The sequence below is a fragment of the Ictidomys tridecemlineatus genome, chromosome 7, assembly GCF_052094955.1.
Source record: "Ictidomys tridecemlineatus isolate mIctTri1 chromosome 7, mIctTri1.hap1, whole genome shotgun sequence".
NCBI lineage: Eukaryota > Metazoa > Chordata > Mammalia > Rodentia > Sciuridae > Ictidomys > Ictidomys tridecemlineatus.
Window position 1 is genome coordinate 70,813,048 of NC_135483.1, and position 7,172 is coordinate 70,820,219.

The following is a 7,172-nucleotide window of genomic DNA, read 5'->3' on the forward strand; positions in this document are numbered from 1 at the left end:
GGGAGAACATAGTCCTTCTGACTTCTGGGGTGTCCAGGGCAGTTTAACAAGCACTGGGCTCTTTTACAAAGGATGCGTCTCTCTGTCATGTACTCCTGTGGTTTTCATATGAGTTAGGTCCCTGTACACAGCATCTCAGGCATTAGCGAAGCCTCAGGTAATATTCAGCTTCAAGATCAAGCAAGTGACATTTTTCTGGAAAGCCACACCAAAATACATAAGCATGTCCTACTACCCCCCAGGAATCTCACGCTTCCTCTCCTCCAACCCCTTCCTCAAAAGAACTATTTAGAACCTGCCTGGCTAGATCTCGGATATATACAGCTCAACTGGAAAGTCAGTCATATCATAGCTCAAAAACAAAGTTGAGACCAGATCACTGCCTGAGAGTAGGCCTTCCAGGTGTGCTCAGGATCCTAGAAGGCAGAGTCTTTGTAACCAGCAGCGGCAGCATCACCTGCCACTCAGCAACCATCTGTTCAGCCATGCAACGCAGCTGGCAGGGGAGACCCTGCAGATACAGCGGCAGACATGCCGGGGCACCTTTCAACTTGGGAAAAGTACTGCCAACATAAAAACAAATTAGTCCATTTCAGTTAGTGATGAGGGCTGAGAATAAGACAGGACAACAGGGAACAGAGTAGCTGGGGAAGGGGAGCTCTAGCTTGGGCAGTCCCAGACAAGTCTAAAACAATAACTTTTGACATGTGACCTACATGGTGAGAGTATGAGACAGATGGAACAACATAGGAAACTCATGAGACAGAAACAGTAACAGCAACAACCTGGATATGGTGCTCCACATTTTGCAAGTATCATCTCACTTAAGCCCCTAACGTTTCTAGAAAGTAGGCAGTCCAGCCGTCCCCATTTTGCAAACCATCAAACTGAAGTTCAGAAGCCTCTATAACTTGCTCAACTTTACCCAGACCTGGTTTGTTCACCCAGACAGATTCAACTGCAGGACACATCTCTCTGTCCTTAAGGAACCTACTTGGTCATCTGTTGGCCTACAACTACATTTTTGGCCTGGGATCCCCATGACCATGACCAAGCTTCCAATCCACAGGTAGGTGATTCTACAATACCGGAGCTTCCTCCCTACAGTTCTTCCAAACACTGGATTCAACTCGTCATCAGTCAAGTACAACAGAAATAAAATACAAATCAGCAAGACCTATCAGCTTCAAGTCCAGAAGATGCCATCTGTCACAGACTACAAAACACACCTAATTTTTAGTTTTATTACCTAAAATCAGGATTCATATCACAATGGGTCATGCATCACAGTTAATTGGCAGTGTGTTTTATACTCTGTGGTCTAGAAATTGATGACACACCTAACAGCAATGGTGTGTTAGGTAAGGAGAAATTCAAAATCCTGCATTCAATGAGATCCTTCTATGTCCTCTGCGTTATTCCAGGCCAAGTGGCACTGATCGATGCAACAGCTTCCTAACAGGCTCCCTGATGCCACTATTCCCCAAAGACTTGTTCTACACACACACAGAGTGTTTCCAAATCTGTAAATTAAAACCTGGTCTTCCTTGAATCATATCTTCTAGTGGTTTCCACTGTATTTAGAATAAACTGAAAATCTCCACCCCACTCCACCATGGCCTGCAAGGCCCTGCTGACCTGGTTCCTTTGCTGCTATCTTTTGTTCCTCACAAAAACAGATCTGCCTGCCACAGGGCCTTTGCATAAGCCACATTTTATGCCCAGAGACCTTCCAAATGTTGCCTTCTTTTTAATTCACTCTTAGCTCTAAAGTCCTCCATTAAGCCTTCCCAGACTACCCAGCTCAAAGGGGAAAATGGCTCCCATTCTTGTCTGCCCTTATTACTGCTTTAAATTAGCTTTTTATTTATTCATATAATTAATTATCTACATTGCCACTTTACACTATAAAGCCCCAAAGAAGTAAGGACTATATCTTCCCTGGCTACTATTTATACAAAGTACCTGACACACAATAAGCCCTTCATAAATTTCTTTTTAATATAACCATCGTAATAGAAGAAATGACTAAACCACATTCTTTTGCATAATTACTTTCTTATATTAAGTTCCTGTTAATAGGACAAAAAGAAATCACTGGCAAGAATGATCATTTTGAAGAATATCTGTAACTCCTCCTTAAAAAAAAAATTTAAAAGATGAAACAAATTTCCAGGGGGTTATGAGGGGGAAAAAATGCCTTGAATTACAACATAAGCACTCAAAAATTCCCACATGCTTGTGAACTGAACTTTCAAAGTCCTTATCTGGAACTGCAATTTCAAAGCCCATTGATCTTGGTTTGATGCATAAAACGTACTGCATAATTCAATTAATTCTTGCAGAAGTCCATCTGCCAAATGACATTCACCTTCCTTTTACTTAGGTATTGACCTTTGAACTTGTCTCTAAAGTATTTACAATGTTCAAAATCCCAGTTTTAGTATCTGTCTAAAATTGCTTAATCATTCACGTTCATTATTTTTATCACCAACCAGTCTAGAAAAAGCAAGGAATCTGCTTCACTTGCTAAGATTTCCTTAAAGAAAATAATGACCAAAATCAAAACCAAGTCTCATGTCTCTGAATGGAGGATCTTAGGTGATTCTCCTTGTGAGACAAACTCCAAAATGTTAAAAACATAAAGTCCCTCTTAGTCCCTTTTCCTCATATGCATGATTCAGGTTCATTAATTTTATATTACAAAAGGGTCATTCAGAAACGAACCCAGGTTGTCTAAAAAGAAGAAGAAAAATGATTCTGGAGCAGTGGAGAATCTTGGCCTTTATCTTAATCATCTGCAGCCGCTCATTTGGATGATGACATTTACCTACAATGAAAAACTAAATTTCCTACAACTATTTCCAAAATTGTCCATAGAAATCACCCCATTACTTTCTCTCCCAAAGTCCAGAATCAATGCTTCATTTAGCTTCTTGGAGAAACACTTTGGATACAATTTGCTTGCTCTTCTTAACGATTTTCAAATATCACTGCTTTAGTATTTCTAAAAAGTTTTCGACTCAAAAAATGCCAGCATTTTTTGAAAAATTAGGCTATGCCTAAAATGTAAAATTAAAAAAAAAATTAAAAGACAATATAGAAGGGAGATTTGATGGAAGGCTTAATCATAATCCCTTCTGATGTACTTAAGGCACAGTGGTATGGTTTATTCACTGAACCTAATGAATAAACTTTCTCTGACCCAAGGGAAAGTTAGTTACTGGGTGGAGGAGAGCTGTGACTGCTCCTAGACCACCTGAGCAACAAAGCCAGGAGCCACAAGGTAATGCCTGACTTCAACATCTAAGCCATTTTTATTGGCCTTCACACAGTTGAAAGAAGCTAAACTAGGCCATTCTTCCTTCAGCTCTCCAAAAACAAACAACCTTTAAACAAGGTAGGCTAAAATCTTTCGAGGTTTCCTCTGAAAATAAAAACAGCTTCATTTCTCCTACTTGGGACCCTTTGATGAACAAATGCTACCCAGAACACTGTTGATGCCAAACCCCAAAAGAAGGCAGCAGATACTTCCAGCAGCTGAGTGTACAAGGCAGAAACTATTCCTCATGGTTCGGTGGAGAGATCCTTGGGCTCCGGAGACAAATACACCCTGCTACTTCTGAGCTATGTGACTCAGACAAGTCACTTAAGCAGATAACAGTTAACTGCTAGGCTTTGGCGGGGTAAAGAGAACAAACCCATTGTCAGCTGCCTGGAGATGCATTAACTGCCTACAGCGATGTGCAGTTCCCAGACAGACCCAGCCATTGAGGGTAACTTATTATTAACTAGGAAACCCCTTTTCTGAGTGTACATATCCATTTTCTAGCCTTAGTGTCTTGCACTGCGTAGAATTAATATATTTTTTTTCAGATGAGTCATGACTTTGCAAAGTTTCACAGTCTTCATCCTGAACATCAATTCCCATTGCCTCACATCAGGAGCCCAGAAAAAATCAGGAAGGGGAGCGGGGGAAAGGAAATAACCCTAGGAAGTTGTTTTCTTAAATTAATTTATTAGTCTCTCTCTGTTAAAAGTTTAAGTGTGTGTAGGGAGTGAGTTCAGGTTAGCAAGGATGGCAAAATAAAAATAAGGGTACAGTTGTCTAATTTTAACAAGCAACGTTTATTCTAAAACCCAGAATACTATGGCTTGCAGAAAGAAATCACTAGGGCAAGGAAGTATCTTAAAAAGCTGAAAATACAAAAAGCAAACTTTAAAAAAAGATTTTATTTTAAAAAAACAGGATGATATCTATGTAGTAAAAGGCAGGAAAAAGCAATGGAATTACTCAATTAATCCCTCCAATTCCACTTACCTGTATGGGGGCCACCAGCATTATCCACAGCACCACCTACTGCCATACCACTGTGCCTACAGCAGCTTAGGTTCTGCGGGACCCTGAGAGTTAATGCAAAGCACTGGTTTTGCTACATAAGTTATTTAGGAATGAATAAGATGTCACTTCAAAGTCAAGTGGTGGGACGGGGCTCAAAATAAGATATCTTATAAAATATCTAAATTATAAACACTGTCTCAGTTATTGACAAGCAGCAAGTAAACAGTTTTAATTTTTCTTAGCTATTTAGACTATAATATAAATGCAGCTCTGAAGATTTTAAAGAACAAATAAGAAATTACATGGGATGGTAGATGTTTATATAGTAAACATTTATCTTTTATCATCTTCTAAGAGTGGAAGTTACCTAACTGCTTACACCAACACTGTTCTTTCAATTAGGAATTGGAAATGTTATTCTAAAGCTAGAGAGGAAAAAAAAGGATGACTTGGGGATAGGGTTCAGAGCCCCAGGTTTTCCCAAATGTCTAGGCCTATGCTTGGACAATTAAATCCTTTAAGCATAAGCAATTCTCATTCTGAAATGAACCAGGCAGGATATGACAGAGTTCAGACCTGTTGTCTTATCCCTATAGTGGGATACATAAGAGGCACCAAATTAACCCACACCGGGCATTAAGAATACACAGAGCATCTTGTCAATATTAAGCAAAACAATAATTCAATACTGAACTAAAATTAGCTGCGCGCCTAAAATGGACCATGATTTTTAAAAACAAAAATAATACAAGCTGACACTAGCACTATATACCAGGCACTGTGAGAAGGCCCTTGACGGATTATCAGGTTCAGAAAGCATCATCACCTCTCTGTTCACTCAGTGACTGACTTTATGGTATACAATCTATCACAATACCTATACCTATAAGTTAAATCAATGAGATACGATCGATCATTAAAGAATTCTGGCTCACCCTAAACATCTTTGTGTTAAAATAACTACGCTTAGTAACTCATTTGAATGGCCAGGGGTCTCAAAGTCACAAAATGAGGACAACAAAAAATCACCCCAGGTATCTTCCTGGGGAATTTTCGACTCTAAGAGTAAAGTAGGAAGGAAACGCTAAATAAATATCTCCCCACACCAACAGGGGAAATGAAGAAAATGGAAGTCATACTACTCATACTGCAAAAATGCTGATTCTACTATCATATTCCTCTTTGCAAAAACAGACTAGTTAGCAGTCCTCACAAGGCCAGCCATGCAATGTTGTCACAGATGTGTGCCAGATTTTGCACAGGACGGAACTTGGCTGTGAGGAAAACCCAGAGTTCGCCTGAATTTCAGGCAGGAAAGAAAGCCTGCTCATTTTTGTTGTGAATCGGAACAACAACCTGAAAGGGTTAAAAGTCCGGGCACCAGGTGTTTTCTTTCCACTTTCCAGAGTAATTTAAGCACACAGCAAAGTTATCTCTCATTTCCTTCTTCACCAGCCAGTCTGGAGGGCTGGGGAGTAACCTGTCACTGCCATTTACAGTGTGCGGCTCCTGTTGTAACAAAAGGGGGGGACACCCAGGCTGGGCAGGCGGGCACCCGGGCTTCCCACAGCCTGCACGCGGCTTTGTTGCCAAGCTAGGTGCTCCGCTGGGTGATGGGCGCACGAGTGAGCCTAGGAGAATTTAATTCAATTTCCAATCTGCATGCTTTCAAAGAAAGTAGAGACAATTGAGACCATGGGAGGGACAGGAAGGATAATCAAAAATAAACTTTCAGAGCCTCGGGATCTACATTTCTTGAAATAACTCCCAGCCAGGGATCAGGATGTACTGATACTATGAAAGTATTTATTTAGCACGAAAATGGGCCACCAAGCATGGAGTCGGGGGGTCGAGGGAGGTCCCGTCCCTGAGGACCACTCCCCCAGCAGCAAGCTGCAGGCGGGCGCGCTTTCCTAGCCCACCTCGGTTTCCCAGCGCGGCCAGACTCCTCTTGGCCGCTGCCGGGCCCCGGCGCCGTGCCCGGCCTCCTCACCGAGCCCAGGACGAGCAGCCCGGCGCAGAGGGGGCGCCATACGGGCAGTGGCGGAGCGCCTCTCCAGGCGGCCCGGAGCGACACCAGGATCCACTGGACCATGGAGGCCCCCAGGCGGGGTAGACCGCCCCACGCAAGGCGCGGAGGCACCGGCGCACACCCACTTCGCGCGCGCCGCCCGGCCGCGGAGGCTTGGGCATTGTCCGCAGTCGCCGCGCGGCAGGGGCCGCGGGACCCGAATCCCGGACTCCGACCGGCAGTCCCCCCAGCAGTCACCCACGGCCCAGTCTTACCTCGGCCGCGCTACCGGCCCCGGGAGGTGCGGGCCGAGCTCGGCTCCAGGACCCGGAGAGAGATGAGGAGGGAGAGTCGGGACCCGCAAGGGAAGGCGGGCCGAGGGCGAGCTGCTGGGCCGCCGAATTCTAGCCGCCGCCGCCGCCGCCGCCGCGGGGCAACGGGGCGGAGCGGGCTCCGGAGCGGGCCCTGGACTAGCGGCCGCGGAGGGTTAGTCTGGCGACTGCAGCGACCGTTCGCTCTGCACAGAGTGGGAGGGCTCAGGCAGGCTTTGCTGGAGAGCGAGGGAGGGAACTTGGAGCTAGTTGCTGTGGCCCAGAGCGCGTGTCCCTGAGCGAGCGAGCACGCCCCCAGAGCGCTCCGCCCCCGTCCCGCCCCAACCCCACCTGCCCGGTCCCCACCCCCTCCCGCACCCCCACTCCTGTTCCTGTTTCTCCCCGCCTACTTCCATCCCGACTCCTACTTCCCCTATCCCCAATCCCATCCTCCTGGCCAAACCAGCACCTGCCCACCAGCTCCTACCCTGATGAAAGATCCCCTGGA

General features: G+C 44.9%; 1 protein-coding gene across 1 annotated transcript in view; it reads right to left on the reverse strand.

Moving 5' to 3' along the window:
- Positions 1-6,950, reverse strand: part of Fam110b (family with sequence similarity 110 member B) — a 152,028-nt gene extending 145,078 nt beyond the window's left edge. Inside the window, exon 1 of the mRNA XM_005322931.5 lies at positions 6,629-6,950. The gene's annotated coding sequence lies outside the window, so the exon portion shown is untranslated. The remainder of the gene's footprint in view (positions 1-6,628) is intronic.
- Positions 6,951-7,172: the final 222 nt, after the last annotated feature.